Source organism: Prosopis cineraria, unplaced genomic scaffold (genome assembly GCF_029017545.1).
Source record: "Prosopis cineraria cultivar Desert tree isolate PC_DT_omini unplaced genomic scaffold, ASM2901754v1 PC14, whole genome shotgun sequence".
Classification (NCBI taxonomy): domain Eukaryota; kingdom Viridiplantae; phylum Streptophyta; class Magnoliopsida; order Fabales; family Fabaceae; genus Prosopis; species Prosopis cineraria.
In genome coordinates this window covers 25217583-25236720 of record NW_026555345.1, presented here as the reverse complement: position 1 = coordinate 25236720, position 19138 = coordinate 25217583, and the positions used below count along the sequence as shown (strand labels likewise).

Sequence of the window (19138 nt, the reverse complement as noted above, 5' to 3'; positions counted from 1 at the left end):
AGCTCTCAATTGTTTTAAATAAAAATATCTTATAATTTGAGAGGAAAGAATTAAAATGAAGTGTTAGAAATATATTAAAAACAAGCGGGCATTCCCCTGATAACTTACTTCCGAATTGAAATGTTCAGCAAAAGCAACAAGGCAATACTGCCACAGGACAAGAAGAAGCAACCTGCTGCGGAAGATGATTCCCCGTTCTGTAGCCGCGACCGCGCCGATATATTAGGGCTTTGGTCCCAGGCGGAGCACTCCAAGTCGAAGTACTATCTGAAATAATGCCATTATCAGCCCAAGTTCCACTGCCTGAACTCTTTACTCTGCTCTGATTTACCAACTCCTTCTTTCCTTCCACTTGCTGACCCTGAGCTTCCATTACCACCAAGTCTAGAGAGGTTACTTGCGCCAAGGGTGGACCCCTTGTCATTTCTAAATCCCAAAAAACTCTCCTGCGGCAACGGTCCTGATCTCGTCTTTATCCTGTTCATCCAAGGGAAGATGCTAAAATTGGAGAAACCGAGACGATGAAGATTCCTTTGCGTCAACCGCCGCCGCCTTCTTTGACTTCGACTCCGAGCTTGAATCCAATTCCGCCCCGGAGCTAGGCCTCGAACCTGTCAGTCGGGACTCTGCTCGAGTTTGACTTTCCTTATCCTTGACATCCTTCTTGATCCCTTCCTTCACTTGCAACTGGCGGCGCACGGCGGCGACACCGAGCCCTCTGCCACCGCTAACAGCGCTGCTGCTGGTATTAGCGATCTGGGCTTCTTTGGCAGTTGATTTCACCTTCTTCTTCTCGGATCTGCTGGGTGAATTGGAACCAAGTGATCGCGGGCTATTGGACGATCCATCAGGGCTTGAAGAGTCAGATTTCTTGGAGGAGAAGAACCTTCCCTTGAAGACCATGACGAGAGGCGTGATGGAGAAACACGCAGGGGAAGCTCACGAAATGAGTGTGGCCCTAGCATAGGTGCAGGGCTGCGGAGAGGAACATTGAAGACGAAATTGAAACTGAAAATTACGTCGGGACAAAGAATGTGTGTGAACCCAGACGGAGAGGGAATCGGGAAATGTCTGCTTCAAAGTTTTGGATTGGGGACTCCAACGAAAGGAAAAACACGAATGACTTGTGAAAATGAGAGGACAATTTTATAACGGAGTTGAAAGTGGAAACACAGTTTGAACCTTCTTTGAAGGTTATAAATATTTGTTCTATTTCAATTCATATCGTTCCGTGGATTGTTAACAGATTTGAATTTAAAAGCAATAACAACTTTTTTTTATTGGTAAAGCAATAAGAATTACTTCACTCATTTAATAAAATATAATTTTTTTAATAAAATAATTACTTACTTTTAAATCAATCTTATTTCTTTATATTTATTCATATTAAATACTCTATAATAAATATAAAGTCATATTATCAATAGAGACACTTTTAAAAAAAAAAATAATTACATTTAAAAAGTTAAAAATATTTTATATTTTAAAAAAAAATATTAATTAATATTCACGAGCAATATTAGGACATGAAAAATATTTATGAACGATACATGTGATTATTTAATTTTATAGATATAGAAAATAGTAACATATCTAGTCTCAATCAAATAAATGCACTGCTAGAAAGTTGAGTAATGTGACATGTTAATTATAAAATATTAATATTAGTGAAATAATTAGAAAGGATTATTTTAAAATTCCATTCAATACAATTAATTATTTTTAAATACATTGACAACTAAATTTAAAATAATGATAATATGCATTATCATTCATCTAAACTCTGAATTTCAATGGTTGCATGTCTCTTTTGTCTTAATTTTTTTAATATGAAAATTATTTTATTTTCTAATATCTAACTTTTCCTTAATTTCTTTTAATTTAAAGTTATAATATAATTCAAATTAAATATGACTTTCAAGATTAAAACAATATTAGAAGGAAGAATGACATTTAAAGCCCTCTCACAAAATTTTATCACAATAAAAATCCATCATTTTATATTAGATATTATCTTGTGAATATATATATATATATATATATTGTTATTAAAAGTTAAATCTTAACTAATATTTTTATTAGGATTTCTTAACAAATTCACAAGATAATATCTGATATCAAACTAATGGACCTTTATTATAAAAAATTATTTTAAGAGGTCTTAAATGTCATTGTTCCATGTTAAAAATGTAAAGCGGGTATAATGCACAACTACCATGCCCATTATAGCAGGTCGATTTTGGTTGATGTTTTCCCTCAACAAGCTATGTTCCTGTCTTTTCATGTTGTGTGGGATCACATGTGAACTTGGATCTCCTGTGCGACTGTATATATCATCAGTATCTGTATGGTACATTTATAAAAAAAATAAGTATTTGTAAAATATGATAATTATTATTTAATCCGTAAAAACTTATCTGACATTTTAATTCTTGACAAAATGGTATATCTATTCCCATTATCTATTATAAAAAAACAATTATTTTGATTGTGTTATTGATTAAAACAAAACAAAAATTTCCTTCCACAAATTTATTTGTCAATAAAGCGCAACTATGGAGAGCATTGAACAGCGTTAAAACAATTATGGAAAATAAAAATGGTCGATGTGTCTTCTTAGTATGACCATGGAGAGCGCATTGACAGCGTTAGCCACGTCCTGCCAGTCCTTCTGACGGAGGCTTTTGTGGTTGAGTTGCATATAACGGCGACCCCAAGCATCAACGGGGGGTGGAGGTAGCTTCCTCTGTCTAGCAATCTCTGCGAACGGCATCGAGCTTTAATGGTTCGCAGGCGACGAGAGAGAGAGTTGCTCAATTATCCCCCATCGGAGAAGGAACGATGACTAGCCAGATAGGAGAAAGATGAAGATCAGGTGAATCTGGTCAAAGTGGAAACAATGAGAGAGAAACAGGAATATGAAGAGGAAGATGAGGGAGAAGAGTTCAGTATAGCCACATGAGATCAGAGAAGGGAAATGGGATTGAGATAGATTTTTTTTTTTTTGGATTTTAAATTTAGGGTAGTATGGTATTTGATAAAAAAAATTAATATCAAAAGAGTTCCCTGAAACTTCAGCTTAATTAGACTATTTTGTGGGACTTGTTTTCAACAATCCTCGTTTGTTATTCTGCCATCTGAAAATTAGCCCAATAAAGTTTTCATGGCTATGCCCATATATGGAATATACACACATATATATATACATACGTATTGACTTCTTATGCCAAGAAATAAAAATAATACAAAAATAAATTGCATTAATAATCACCATATCAGCAAGTTTACAGTCATCATGAAATACCAAAATTAAGAGAATGACAGAAGTTAAACAAAGGTAAAGTGGAGCTGGCTTTACTTCACTTCCCTCTCATTCTTGGAGTAAAATCTCAAAACCAAATAGAAGAAGAACCTGTAAAGGACACCCCAAGCCAGAAGAATCGCTACATCAAACCAAATCTTCTCTATCTGAATATCCATGGTGGCCAAAACATCTTCTCCGATTAAGCCAATCGGACAGTTCGACCTATCATGTCCTTCACTCTTCTTCACATCTCCCAATGGCCCCGGAGACAAATCCGATAAGCTCCCTGTGTAGCACCGTTCATTCTTAAACTCATTAGTCAACAATGCTTCAAACGGATACTTTATCGCAGAAATATAGTGAAGCCATTTCCAGTACGGAGGAATCTGAGTTCTCTTGAGGAAGAAGCCACAAGTCAGAAAGAATAATGCCGTCGTGGCGATCACCACAGCATAGCCTGTGATATAACTGGGAACAAGAGCACTGACTAGCATGACGTAAGCATTGGTGGTGATGAGAGAAGCATAAAGAATCAACCAGAAATAGAAAAGACTGCTTTTGAGGCGAAGCATGAATTTGGTTATGAGAGCGAATGTGAGGCCTTGGATTGCGAAGAATGGGAGATAAACAATCAGTGAAGAGATCACGTATGAAGAAGCACGATAAGCATTATGGGAGGTTTCCCTGATGAAGATGAATCTCTCGAGGATGAACGATGGAACGGCGTCGTTGGAGGAGAAGAAGCGAGGCACACCGAGAAAATGTAGAAGTTGAGAATCCTGTTGATCTCTTTGAAGGTGGGATGACTTAGGTTCTTGAAGATGGTGGAGAGGACGAGAGCCATTACAGTTAGAACAATCTCACGAGAAAGGAACAGTTCTGGGGTTCGAATCACGTTCAGGGCAGTTCGCCATGAAAGCACTGCGACCTCACGAAGCCATGGATTAGCGTACTTTGGCCCAACGTTTGGCTCATCAAGAACTTCAATGTCAAACTCCTCATAGGAACTTACGCAGGAGTCCAAGGCAAACGATTGACTAACCATAGATGGTGTTTTGGGATGATGATAAGGCTCCTCGTATGATGCTGAAAACTGGTTCATCAAAACAGTGCTTCCTAGTCCGGACATAGGAGTTTTCGCCGGCGTCCAACCCGGTGTTCTAGCCGGAGTCCAGGATGGGCGGCGAGGGGTTCCTATCACACCATGGTAAAGCCAAACAGAGAAATCTTTGGCAGAGAAATCCTTATAAAACTGAGAAGCCAAACGAGGATAGACACCGCTGGTCATGGTATTACAAGTCCTAGGGGTGTGAACACTTTTCCTTTCAAGAGAGTTATCAAAGTCCTCATCATCGACATCATCTTCATGATCACCATGAATGTTATAGCTAAATTGTGCAGAATCTGCAGGCTGTGTTGTTCCAGCTTTGAAGCCCTGGCTTTTCAGGCTAATCATGTGCTTTGATGCGGGTGTGTTGCTGATCTTTTTATAAATTGTTCTTGGTGTCTTCCAAATGGTGTCTTGGCAGCTTGGTCAGGCTTCAGGCCGTCAAGATTGTATTGAACAAGTGGGTCGAGTCCAACGTTGGATTCATCAAATTCTTTTATTACATCTAGGAGATATTCTAAGCTGTTTTCTCCATCAGGTACTGTTCTTCCAAACCCAGAAAGATGAGAAGTGACTGCACTTGGCTCTCCCATGTATATCAATCTTCCCCTGTTGTCATACGTAATATTATTGATTCAATTATCTCAAGTAACAACTTCTAAAGCCACTTGATCAGTAACTTGAGAGAAATTGGATTCTCTCATAACTACATTTTTATGCCTAGAAAGAGAGAAATTAGCAAATATGAACAGGATTTTATATTTGACAAGCACAATGTTCTGGGAAGAGAATAACATGAAGGTGGGTTGATAAGTAAGCCCCACTACGTAAATGGACTTCACCTGATTAGTGATTCTCATTTAAAGGATGAATGGACCCCACCTTATGCTTTTATTATGTGTGGGCAGGATATCTCCTGATCCTCCTCTCCTGGGCTCCCTCCTGCCCTCACAATCACATGGTAGGGGAACTGAGAGATTTCGATCCTGAGAGAGTTTCGGTCCATCATGTGTGTGTGTCTCTCTCTCTCTTCAAATTAAAGTTGTCAAATAAAAATCTTGATATGAAAAAAAAAAAAAGGTTTTTTCTTTGGCAGGAACCATGTCAACAATGGAACCATTAGTTCCGTACTCTATCTCTCTACACTAAGCTAGACTACACTCTTGAAGAGATTCAAGTTGGAGGTTGGTTTGAAGATTGCACCTTGCAAGGATAGTGACTCGGTCTAGGAGCATTTGAATTCTGTAGGAGGGCTGATGAATGGTCATGAGCACGATGCTTCCACCTCGAGCAATATCCTTAACCTTTTCGACGACACTATAAGCACTTGTTGAATCAAGACCTGAGGTTGGTTCATCAAGGAACAGAAGTGATGGCTTGTGGATTATGTCTATGCCAATGGAAACCCTTCGTCGTTCTCCTCCTGATACTCCTCTGTTCCCCTCATCACCTATATATGTATGTGTCGCACTCTGCATAATCATCATTCAAAAACAATCCATAAATATTGAGTGGCCTATTATAACCACAGTCTTAGATTATACCACATCATCATATTGTTCCTCTTTTATTTCTATCATATCAATTGAGAGAAGTAATATGCTTCTGTTCGATCATTTGAAGAAAAATCAAATATGAATCCCAATTTTTACATATCCTTTCAAAGATCTTTCCATGAACCGATGTGTCACACTCTTTCCAAACTTTCACAGAGAGAGAGAGAGAGAGAGAGAGAGAGGAGAGAGAGATTTAATACCTGCAAGCCAAGCTGATCAAGGAGCTCGTAAACCCTTTTCTTCTTTTCCTCTCTGGAAATAGAAGGAGGAAGCCTGACCTCAGCTGCGAACATAAATGTCTCAAAAAACAGTCAACATGGGAAACAGCTGGTCATCTTGCATTACATAAGACGACACCATCTTCATGTAACTTGTTGTCACCTGATGAATGATCAACAACACAACAACAACAAACCTCACATCAGTGTTAATCATCATCCTTAATATATCCGCTAAGTCAGAAAAGAAAAGGAAATCAATACAATAGCATATATGTCTATATAGTCGCGTACTGGTTTTCCATCAATTCTGACTGATCCTTCCAAGCTGGCCTTGTGCAATTCGACCAGCCAACGCATCAAGAAAAGTGGACTTTCCGGCACCACTAGGTCCCATGATCGCCATAACTTCGCCTCTCATTGCTTGACCAGATATATCATGAAGAAGATAGGCTTCTTTCTTTACCCAAACTCCATCTTTCTTCACCTTCTTCACCACACTATACGACAGATTATTGAACTCCAGGCCATACCCGGGAATAGACTTCTGCGGCCTCAGTTGCTTCTTCGTCGTCGTCGTTTTAACCTTGTTCAGCTCCAATAAACTCTCTAAGCTCTTGTTCGTTCCTGCTCTATCTAGCCTCACCATTGTTATTATTGCTGTTGTTGTTGCAGTGATCGATATTTAATTTCTCTCACTTCTCACTCCAACTCCTTGCACTCTTCGTTTTCTTCTATATGGGGCCTTCTTTTGGATTCCCAATGTGGGTGGTGGGGATGTTAATTATAATATATTATGAATGAAGTATGTGTCTGTCTCTGTGTGTGAAAGGCATATAAGAAGAAGCAGAAGGTGAAGTGAGGATAAAAGGTTGTGGAAGGAATATAATTAGGGTTCGGAGTTTGGAGAGATTGAGGAAGACAATAAGAACAGAACGGAGAATCAGTCGGACAGCAACTATAAGATTACAAAACCATTGGGTTCCTCGTTAGGTTTCCTTTGGTGGTGCCGATCAAGAGTTTTCCAGTTTTGTTTATTTCTCCAGCATTGTGACAACTTGCATTTGACCTATCACCCTAGATCTCCAACAATATAGCAAACATATATGTGTGTGTGTGTGTGTGTGTGTGTATAAGTATGACCCCATGAGTCTGGACTATATATTTCATCCAAATTTTTTCAATAAAATCGACAAAAAGGTAGATTACGTCGAGTTGTGACTTGGGTAAGAGTGTAATTTACCAATTCATATCATCATCTGTAAAATAAAAAATAACTGGATGTAATATCAAAGAGAGATAAATGTAAAAGAAGAGATATGCAATTACTGCCTCACTCTTTTGGTCATTTTCTTTTTTTATAACTTCACGACTGCAAATTTTTATTTGATAGTTCAATCACAGCACGACTATCTACCGTATAGCATGTTGTATAACTGAATCTCTAGATTATTTTTAATTGTAAAATTTTCAAAAAAAATTAGTATGGCATATTGAAGAACAAACATATTGGCGAAAATTTGGACTGGCGTGAATTCGAAGGGGAAGCCAATAATGCCAAATTTTCAACTATATGTATCACTGAATTCTAAGGTTGATTATCTCGTATAATCCTGAAATCCTTGTCCACGCACGTTCAAGTCATGACTTATAATATTCGTCACATGTCACTTCAAAATATGCATGACCTGTAATGGGGAAGAAGAACAAAATCATTAGCTTGCACAACAGACAAAAGCAAGAATAAAAGGTGAGACGATCAGTTGACAAACTGAAAGATATTTAAGAATAAGAATTAGAGGGGAAAAGCAAAAGCCAAACAGGAAACTTTAGAACTAGAAGTGAGTGTAATATGCCCTACATGAAGATCGCTTAAACACTGTTTTTTATTATTCAAAAATATGTTTTTATCAAAGATAAATTTAAATATTGATCCATCATATGGTGTGAGGACTTAACCCATCCATGTCAAAGCTGTTCCATTTTGATTCCAAATGATACTATTATTGCACATATTAATTTCTTCAGTTGATGGACATAAATGAAGTATAGCATAATTAACTCTTGTGGTGTCTTCAAAGGTTGAGGTTTCTAGAGGCAGGAGCTCTAGAGGATCTTCTCCTTGATCATTATCCCATTATTTATTTCATATCTTTCTTTATTTTCGTCATAAATTTCGTCTCTTTCTTTTTTGTTCTTGTATTTTTGTTGTGTCAGGGTTTTGTCCTTAAATTAGCACGATTCTGCTTCCGCGTCCCCTATCAGTAAATTAATTATTTAGTCTCTAAATTAAGATTGTTTTTATCTTTTTTGCTCCTTTGAAACATAAACATTTTCGATTAATTAGTTCCTCAAACATATGGTTTCCCAATTTAAAGTAGCCTTCTCACGCGTAAAACATGTTAATGCATCAAAGAATTTTTTAAAAATTAATTACCAGATAACCACACACAATTCCAATCCAAGCCCCCCCCTTTTTTTTTGTAAAAAAGGTAATTATTTTTTAAATTTCACGTGTGTTTCTCATACGAGATGCCACCACAAAACACTAAGGCTCACAAGAGTTATAAACTCTAAAATGAATAATTTCATTCAACTTCTTTTCTGTTTACAAAGGGAGCATGCCTAATTTATATAGGCTCATTGAGAAGAATATTTTCTAAAATTAAAACCCTAATTTTCTGATACTAAAAGAAAAAAATAATGATAAAATATTCAGCCACATAATGTAGGAGATGTGATCCTAAAATTATGAGATTACAAAATTTAGAAATTAATACTATAATTAATTCTAACCTTTGACTAGACTCAAAATAGGAAATCAAATCAAAGGACCATTAAAATAGGAAATAATTTAGGAGACAATCAAGGGATTATAAAGGATTGGAAATCACATCAACCTTGACTTCTTCACTAGGGTTTCATGCCTCCTTACTTGCAAGAGGCTCAACTTGCAGTCTTTTTTGCATTGGGCTAAGGTCTGCATCTCTTGGGCTTGACTCTTCATGAGTTTGGATCTTAAGTACATTATACATGTATAGATGCTCTCCTTTGGGCTTGAAAGGAGTGCCCCAATGCTTTTCAAGCTCTTAAACTTCTTGCACAAGACTAAACAAGGCTTACTTCATGGCTTTAGTTCAGGCTTTTGTCATTAGACCTCCAATATGTTGTAATGGGTCTTTAAGTACGTTGGATTGAAAGTATTGGGCTCCTTTCATATCATCATGCTCATGATTACCATCCTCAAGCTTCGTTGCCATTAATGCTATGTCATCCGTGCCATGAGGTCCATCATTCCCTCCTAGTTGGAAAGGATTCGTCCTCGAATCTGTAGAATCATATAAAGAGAGATCAAAAATATTAAATGTGGCACTAATATTGCCATAAGAGCTAGGCAAATCAATTTTGTAAACATTATCATTAATTCTTTTTAAAACTTGGAAAGGTCCATCTCCTCGAGCTTGAAGTTTGGACTTCCTTTGATTAGGACTCTCTTTCCTTAAATGTAACCAAACCCAATCTCCAGGCTCAAAGATCACACGTCTCCTGCCTTTATTAGCTTGCTGGGCATATTGCTTATTCTTTCACTCTATGTTTGCTTTAATCTTAGCATGTAAGTCCTGCACAAGCTTAGCTTTTTTCTTGCCATTAGTGTTAGCATGCTCAGAGAAAGGCAAAAGTAAAATATCAATAGGAGATAATGGATTGAAAACATAAATAATTTCAAATGGAGAATAAGAAGTAAAAGAATGAACAGCCCTGTTGTAAGCAAATTCAATATAAGGTAAATAATTCACCCAATTCTTCAAATTCTTTTGAATTATTGCTCTTAATAGTATAGTCATAGTTCTGTTAACTACCTTAGTTTGACCATCAGTTTGTAGATGGACAGTAGTGAAAAAAGTAACTTGGTCCCTAATTTATACCATAGGGTACACCAGAAGTGACTAAGAAACTTTACATCCTTGTCACTCACAATAGTCGTAGGTAAACCATGCAAACGAACAATCTCTTTGAAGAATAAATCAGCAATGTTAACAGCATCATTAGTCTTAGCACAAGCAATAAAGTGTGCCATCTTAGAGAACTTGTCGACAACAACAAATATGGAATCTTTACCTGCAGAAGACTTAGGCAATCCAATTATAAAATTCATAGAGATATGTTTCCAAGGGTAAGAGGGGATAGGTAAAGGAGAGTAAAGTCCATGAGGTTGGACCTTAGATTTTGCCTGTCTACATTTAATGCATTTATCACAAACAGATATGACATCTTTCCGCATGTGAAGCCAAAAGAAATGATCAGACAAAATAGCTAAAGTTTTCTCTACACCAAAGTGTCCCATCAAACCACCACTATGTGCTTCCTTAGTAAGTAACTCACGCATAGAACAAATAGGAATGCATAATTTATTTTTCTTAAAAAGAAATCCATCAAATCTAAAGAAATCACCAGATCCATGATTTTGACAAGATTTCTCAATATTTTCAAAATCAAAATCAGTTTTATAAAGATCTTTTAGAATCTCAAAGCCAAGTAATTGAGCATGCAAATAGGAAAGTGATGTATACTTTCGAGATATGGCATTAGCAATGATATTTTCTTTACCTTGCTTATGCTTAATCACATAAGGAAAGGTTTTAATAATTTCATCTAGCAAGCATGTCTCTTGTTTAACTTACCTTGAGACTTGAGAAACTTTAAACTTTCATGATCAGAATGAATGATGAATTCCTTGGGCCACAAATAATGTTGCCTTGTTTTTAAGACCCTCTTTAGAGTATAAAGCTCTTTATCATAGGTGGAATAATTCAAAGTTGCGCCATGATCACTGAAGTAAGCTATAGGCTTAGAATCTTACATTAAAACAGCACCTATACCAATGCCAAAAGCATCACATTGAATTTTAAATGCTTTAGAGAAATTAGGAAAAACAAGTAAAGGGGCATTAATCAATTTATCTTTTAGGGTTTGAAAAGTCCTTTCTTATATCTCACCCTATTTGAAAGTCACATTCTTCTTAAAAAGTTCATTAAGAAGGGCAACAATGCTAGAGAAATCTCTAAAAAATCTCCTATAGAAGCTTGCCAAGCCATAGAAGCTTCTCACTTCACTTGCGTTCTTAGGGGTTGGCCATTCACAAATAGCCTTAACTTTCTCCTCATCCACACGAATTTTCTGTGATCCAACAACAAATCGCAAAAAGATAACAGAGTCTGTGCAAAAGAAACACTTTTAAAAATTAACCTATAGCTTATATTCCCTCAAGATGTCAAACATATTTTTAAGATGATTCATATGATCAGTCAAAGATTTACTATAAATCAGAATATCATCAAAGTAAATCACAACAAACTTGCCTATAAATTTTCTAAAAACATGATTCATTAATGTCATAAAAGTACTAGGAGCATTAGTCAAACCAAAAGACATAACTAACCATTCATATAATCCAAATTTAGTTTTAAAGGTAGTTTTTCATTCATTACCCTCTTTCATACGAATTTGATAATAACCACTTCTAAGATCAATTTTAGAGAAGATAGAAGGACCATGCAATTCATCAAGCATATTATCAAGTCTAGGGATAGGGTAACGATACTTTACAGTGATTTTGTTGATTACTCTACAATCAACACACATCCTCTAAGATCCGTCTTTTTTTGACACCAAGATAACAGGGACAGCACAAGGGCTAAGGCTCTCACGCACAAAGCCTTTCATCATCAATTCCTTTACTTGACGCTGGATCTCCTTAGTCTCTTTAGGGTTAGTCCTATAAGCAGGCTTGTTTAGAATAGCATCTCCGGGCAAGAAATTTATCCTATGCTCAATTCCTCTTAAGGGAGGGAGTCCATTAGGAATTTCATCAGGGAATAGATCTCCATAATCCTGTAATAAAGAGACAACACTAAAAGGCAAAGTGGGGTCAAGAGTATTGGTAGAAAAATAAATATTCTTAAAAATTACAATAAGAGCTTGCTCACTCATCAAAGCCTCTTGAATCTCATTTTTCCCACACAATAATATTTTCTTTTCACTATTTTCCTTCACTCCTACCATTTTATTTTTTTCTTTTCTCACCTTCTCACTACTCTTTTTCCTCTCTTTTGATTGATTTTCAAGTAAAGTAATACTCTCTTTCTTTTCTCTCTCACTCATACCACAATCAAGGAGATCTCTCCTTTGCTTTTAATCTTAAGTAATCTTTAGTTGATCTTTATAGGCTTGGATGGGCCTAAGAAGATTTAATACAACAGTCTTGCCTTTAAAAGGCACCTTGTAATAATTTCTAAAACCATCATGAGTAGTCTTACTATCAAACTGCCAAGGCCTACCTAATAATAAGTGTCCAGCAAGCATAAGGGCTATATCACATTATACATCACAAGTATAAACCCCAACAAAGAATGTAATTAACACTTGCTTAAAAACCCTAATCTCAACACAATCATTCAACCATTACAATTTGTAGGGCTTAGGGTGTGGAATTAATGGCAGAGATAATTTATCTACAAGTAAAGTGCTAGCTACATTAGTGCAACTACCACCATCAATTACCATGCTACACACTTTCTCTTTGATGAAGCATCTAGTGTGAAAAATATGCCCATATTGCTCATGTTCATCATCCTCCTTTGGTTGAATATTGAGAGCTCTTCTTGCCACCAAGATAGAGTCAACTACACCATTGCATTCAAGCTCATCATTTGATTTATGGGAGGTAGAATCATCATCAACATTATCAGCATCATCTTTATCACTTTCATGCATACTATTATAGCTACCATCATCTCTCAAAATCATAACTCTTTTATTGCTACAATCTCTCGCCATGTGGCCCATACCATGACATTTGAAACACTTAATAGGAGAAGTGTTAGATGAATAAGAAGAAGGTTTAGGATTAGAAGTTTTACCCTTATACTTGGTCTTTATTTCTTCCTTGGCCTGGGATGTATCTTTAGCTTTGGAATCCTTCCATTTGAAAGTTGCCTTGGAGTCTTTTCAAGAGGACTTGGAATGTTTGTTCTTATTTCTCTGCTCCAATTTTATAGCCTTATGTATGAGCCCTTCCTTGTCCACAAAAGTGTACAAGTCAAGCTTATCTCTCAACTCTGGCCTCAAGCCATCCATAATTCTTAACATTGCTTCATATTCATTTTCTTAAATGTTTGCACGAAACTTTAAGATATTCAACTCGTGCACATACTCCTCCACTGTCATAGATCCTTGAGAAAATATTCTCAATTTTCTATTCAGCTTTGTGTAGTAGTAGCTGGGGACATAAACCTTTCTCAAGTACCTTTTAAGCTTCTCCCACATTTTAATGGGCTTTTTCCTAAGTTGGCTTCTTTTGTACTGTAAATTTTGCCACCAATAAAAAGCATAGTCAGTGAAATTCAAAGAAGCAGTTTTTACCTTCCTTGACTCAGGCAAATCAAGAGTCATAAAGATTTGGTCCATCTTTATTTCCCAATCAACGTATTTTTTTGGATTGTTACTACCCTTGAATGAGGGATACTTTACTTTTTGATCCGATAAGTCAACATCACGCTTTGAAGATTTCTTTCCCTTAGGAGAAGGGGGCTCTTCATACTCTTCATCATCACTGGGGATCTCACGCTTCTTTCCTTTAGAAGAGGAAGTCTCCAGCTCATCTTTATCCTTTTTATGGAACCTATGATCAAGTTCTAAGTGAAACTGCTGCAACTGTGTTTTGATAAGTTCTAAAACAGAGTTCATATCAATAATAGGGGATTCATCCTTGTTACTCATGTTCACAGAAGCACTAGAAAACCATATAAGATAAAAATGGGTCCTCACACACACAAACTCACATGTTTACTCTCAAGATAAATAAAGTCACTTGTGTTTCACAAAAAAAAATTAATGGCTTTTTTTTAATGATGAAAAGCACACTTGCCTTTTACCACTCACTAAGTTTGTGGATAGAATCCAATGGTGAAACCAAACACAAATCAAGAAACTAAGAAACAATCAAGTAATTATCTTCTAAATTAAGGAAACTAGAAAACAAGCACAAGATGAAAAGAGGATTTTTTTTTTTTTGCAATTTTGAAACAAATAGGAAAGCAAAATTTTCAAATAAAATTAAGCTTACTAAAGGAAAAACCACCCGTGACAACAAAAATAAGAAAGAAATAAATAAAAGTCAAAGAGTCAAATACTCAAAGACAAAAATAGAAAACTAAATAAAATAAGAGAGTAGCACAAATAGCAAATAAGAGAATAGAGAATTTGAAAAGTGCTACCAAAAATTAAAAATAAGAAAGTGATCAATGTATAAGACTTTCTTATCACCCAAATTGACTTTGCTCTTTAGGCAACCTCTTGGTGACTTGAAGTTCAAGAATAGCCTTTTCTACAGTCATAACTCACAGCAATACATTTTTTTTGTAATTTTTTTTTGAATTTTTAAATTTTTTTCTCTTTTTTTCAACACACTAACACTTTTTTGCCCTTTTTTCCACAAATTTCTAGGTTTTTTCTTTTTTTTTAGAAGGCTAATAAAATGAAAACTCACATAAGATGAAAAAGTCACAAAGATGAAGAAGAGAAAAACCAAAAGATAGAAGTAGATGGGATAGATAAGAGATGATCACAAAAAGAAATAACTTAAGATGAAAAAAAAAAGAAAGGACAAGAATTTGAACCAAAACTAACAACCAAAGCTTTGATGCCAATCTGATAGAGAACAAAGAAGCAGAATCATGCTAGTTTAGGGACAAAATCCTGACACAACAAAACACAAGAATCAAAAAGAAAGAGATGAAATTTATGATGAAAATAAAGAAAGATATGAAATAAATAATGGGATAATGATCAAAAAGAAGATCCTTTAAAGCATTTGCCTTTAGGAATCTCACCCTTTGAAGACACCATAAGAGTTGACCATACTTTTGATCACAATCTGTTTCTCACACGAGATGCCATCATAAAGCACTAAGGCTCACAAGAGTTGTAAACTCTAAAATGAATAATTTTATTCAACTTCTTTTTTGTTTACAAGAGGGAGCATGCCTAATTTATATAGGCTCATTGAGAAAAATATTTTCTAAAATTAAAACCATAATTTTCTAATAGTAAAAGAAAAAATAATGATAAAATATTCAGTCACATAATTTAGAAAATGTGATCCTAAAATTATGGGATTACAAAATTTAGAAATTAATACTATAATTAATTCTAACCTTTGACTAGACTCAAAATAGGAAATCAAACCAAAGGACCATTAAAATAGGAAATAATTTAGGAGACAATCAAGGGATCATAAAGGATTTAAAATCACGCCACTCTTGATTTTTTCACTAGGGTTTCATGCCTCCTTACTTGCAAGAGGCTCAACTTGCAGTCTTCCTTGCATTAGGTTAAGGTCTGCATCTCTTGGGTTTGACTCTTCATGAGTTTAGATCTTAAGTATATTATACATGTATAGATGCTCTCCTTTGGGCTTGAAAGGAGTGCCCCAATGCTCTCCAAGCTCTTGAACTTCTTGCACAAGACTGAACAAAGCTTGCTTCATGGTTTTAGTTTGAGCTCTTGTCATTGGACCTCCAATATGTTGTAATGGATTTTTAGGTACGTTGGAGTGAAAGTATTGGGCTCTTTCCATGTCATCATGCTCATGATTACCATCCTCAACCTTCGTTGTCATTAATGCTATGTCATCCATGTCATGGGGTCCATCATTTACTGTCACATAAATATAAACTTGATTTCTTTTACATTCACTCGCTACAAAGTTATATTATTAAAAAAGTGCTCTACCAAAGAGTGCGTAATTGATTTATATATACATACAATGTTCGAGGAGTTAGCAAGGTGTCAAAGACGATTATATTGAAAACAAAATTCACATTTGGGTGATCAAAAGCCGGCCAGAAATCAAATAAAAACTAGAACTGTAAATTAAAATTAAATTATATATGTGCATGAAAATGAATTATTAAGTAGATTAATTAATTAAAGTTAAAGCTTGGCCGGTGCTCATTGAGATATCAGCTGCTCATAACACATTTTGGCTTGAATCTTTCTCTCTGTCTTTTCCCATTCGTCAACTTATGATTTAGCCCGTTCATAAGAAGATGCACCTACACACACATGCTTGTTAATTAAGCTATATATAGAGGACACACACACACACACACCCTGCGGAGCACATTCATTTTGTACACTGTGAAGTGGACTATATTGCTCATCAATAGCGAAAAGGAAGGGGGGAAAATAAGAGGCGTACACTAACTCGAGGTATTGGGACGGTTCAAACCAATCGTAGCATCGAACAAAGACTTGATTCTATGGTTTGATTGAGCCGCGCCAATATCGCGCGTCTTGTATATATAATATATCTACTAAATTTTTTTCCCTCTATTTTGGGGCAGCTTGATCGATGTTGTTGATGGGGGCGAGCTTTGAGGTAGAACCAGCCTGATGAAACTATGAAAATAGTGTTGGATTTTGATGTAAAAATGACAAGGTTCTAGCTAAATATCTACAACAAGGTAAGTTCAGGTAAGCTATCAAAATTCACGACTTTTCAAGCAGGAAGAGAATATTTTTACGTTGATTAAATATGTTTTTAGTCTCTTAATTTTACATAAGATTTTATTTTAATCTCTTAATTTTATAAAATATATTTTTAATTTTTTAATCCAACACCGTTAGTTTCTTCACCAAAAAAAATTATATTAAATTTTTAAATATTGACAAAATATTATCAAATGTTAACTTATTAAGTTTAATTTTTAAAAATATTAATAATTGATACAAAAAAATAATCATTTAAAACTAATGATATTAGAGTTAAATAACTAAAGATATACTCCATAAAATTAAGAGACCAAATTGAAATTTCATATAAAATTAAAAGATCTAAAATACTCCCTCCTTTAAAAAATGTAAGCATTTTTAATTAAACCTCAACCTTCAATAAAGTAGTTATCTATTTTTAAACTAATCCTATTTTTCATATTTATTTCTATTAAATATCCTATAATAAATATAAATTATTATCAATAAGGACATTTTTGAAAAAAGGCAATAATTATACCTTAAAAGATTAATTAAAAATATCTTATATTTTTTTAATATTTAACTTTTTAAAAAATATCTTAAATTTTTGAACGGAGAGAATATATTTTAACCTTTTGCATTTATCTAGAGAAAATTAAGCATCTTGTGATTCTGTCGTCTTCATGGAAGTAATTATGGTCAAACTTAATTAGATTGGATTCTTCATGATGATCTATATACTTAAGACAGTAGGATGACGAAGAATCTACATATATATATGTATATATATGATATATTAAAATTATATGATGTATTGACTAACGAGTACGCAGAGATCTTGATAGAGTGCAAGTCCTGATATGCTTGTTATTCTTGTAATATATCGAACCCAACTCGTTTCGTATTAATAATTGATATACAGATAGATAGATAGATATGTAGAGAGAGAGAGAGACAAGGATGCAGGTTTTCATTTAAAAAAATTGACCTAAAAGCTGAAAATAAAGGGTTTTTGATTTTTCACCCAACGTATAGATGGGTTGGGAGTCTCTAATATGCTATTATCTAATGTCAATTGTAATGTTTGAAGTTCTCAATTTTTTTTTCATTTTTTTGAATCAGTGAATTCTACTTAAAATAAGAGACATATAAAGATCTTGAAGTCTCAAAATGGTAAAGATTTATATTTTTTATAATTTTTCAAAAATAAAAGGATACAATTCTAATATTTTTCTTTAAAAATTATAAAAAATATAAATTTTCATCATTTTAAAACTTTAAGATATTCAAATGTCTTTTATTTTAAATAGAATGTAATGATTTAAAAAAAAGAAAAATAAAATTAAAAACTTGAGACATTACAGTGAGCATTAAGAACACATTATATACCTCAATCCTGTATAGATATGTTTTAAAGCAAAAGAAAGATGGTGTCTATCTCAGAAAAGTCAGTATGTATTAGTTCTTGTTTTTGGATCTGTAAGCAATATCTTACATGAATACGGTCATTATCTTCGTCGTTGTTAAAGCTGACGTATAGGTAGACAAGTTTATTACTACTCTCCTTTTATTCAAGTCCTTCCAAAAAGATCCACTAATGTGAAAAGTAAAAATGGAAGCACCCTGAAATTAATATAAAAATCAGTGCAAGAACCTTTCAAATATATATATATATATATATATATGTATGTATGTATAAATGGCAAAAGAAGATATCTAAATTCGTTGTCCTCGATCGTTAATGCTTAATCGTTGTCTTAAGCATTGTTCAGTGAAGCCGCCTCCGCTAAGACTGTATATTTCTATAGGCACATTCTTCAACGATTTATATATATATATATATATATATATAGAGAGAGAGAGAGAGAGAGAGAGAGAGACTTTGAAGTAGAAAAATTGAACCCTTCAACCAACTTAACATATAAAGTGAGTAACTAAGACTGTACACATGCAGTTACATCTTTGTACAACTTTCTGATAACGGACAAATACATCCAAATTCAAGCACAAGCTAACAGCCTACAATTACAATGGTCTCTTCATTCAGTGGAAACAGGCCATTTGCCTTACGAAGACTATCAATTGTAAATTGCTATAGGCTAATTAATTTTGCCTAAGTTTTGTTTAATAAAATTTCTTCTCTGCTAGCCCCAAAAAAAAAATCTTAGTTAAAAATATATGTTAATACTTGTCTTTAAATTAATTTTTAAAAAATGAACTTCATTGTGCATTGTTTATGATTTATAATAAATTAAATTTTATAGATCAGTATTGATGTGTGTGTGTGTGTGTTTTAATATCCCTTTGTTGTCTCCGATTCTAAAATTAGAAATAATGACGACAATGTCATGGAAGAGTGGCCTTATTCCAAAAATATATAAAGACTCAAACCCCACAGGTCACCTCTTATCTTCAT

At 34.5% G+C, this 19138-nt stretch overlaps 1 pseudogene; it reads right to left on the bottom strand.

Moving 5' to 3' along the window:
- Positions 1-3354: 3354 nt before the first annotated feature.
- LOC129292397 (ABC transporter G family member STR-like) lies at positions 3355-6835 on the bottom strand (annotated as a pseudogene).
- Positions 6836-19138: the final 12303 nt, after the last annotated feature.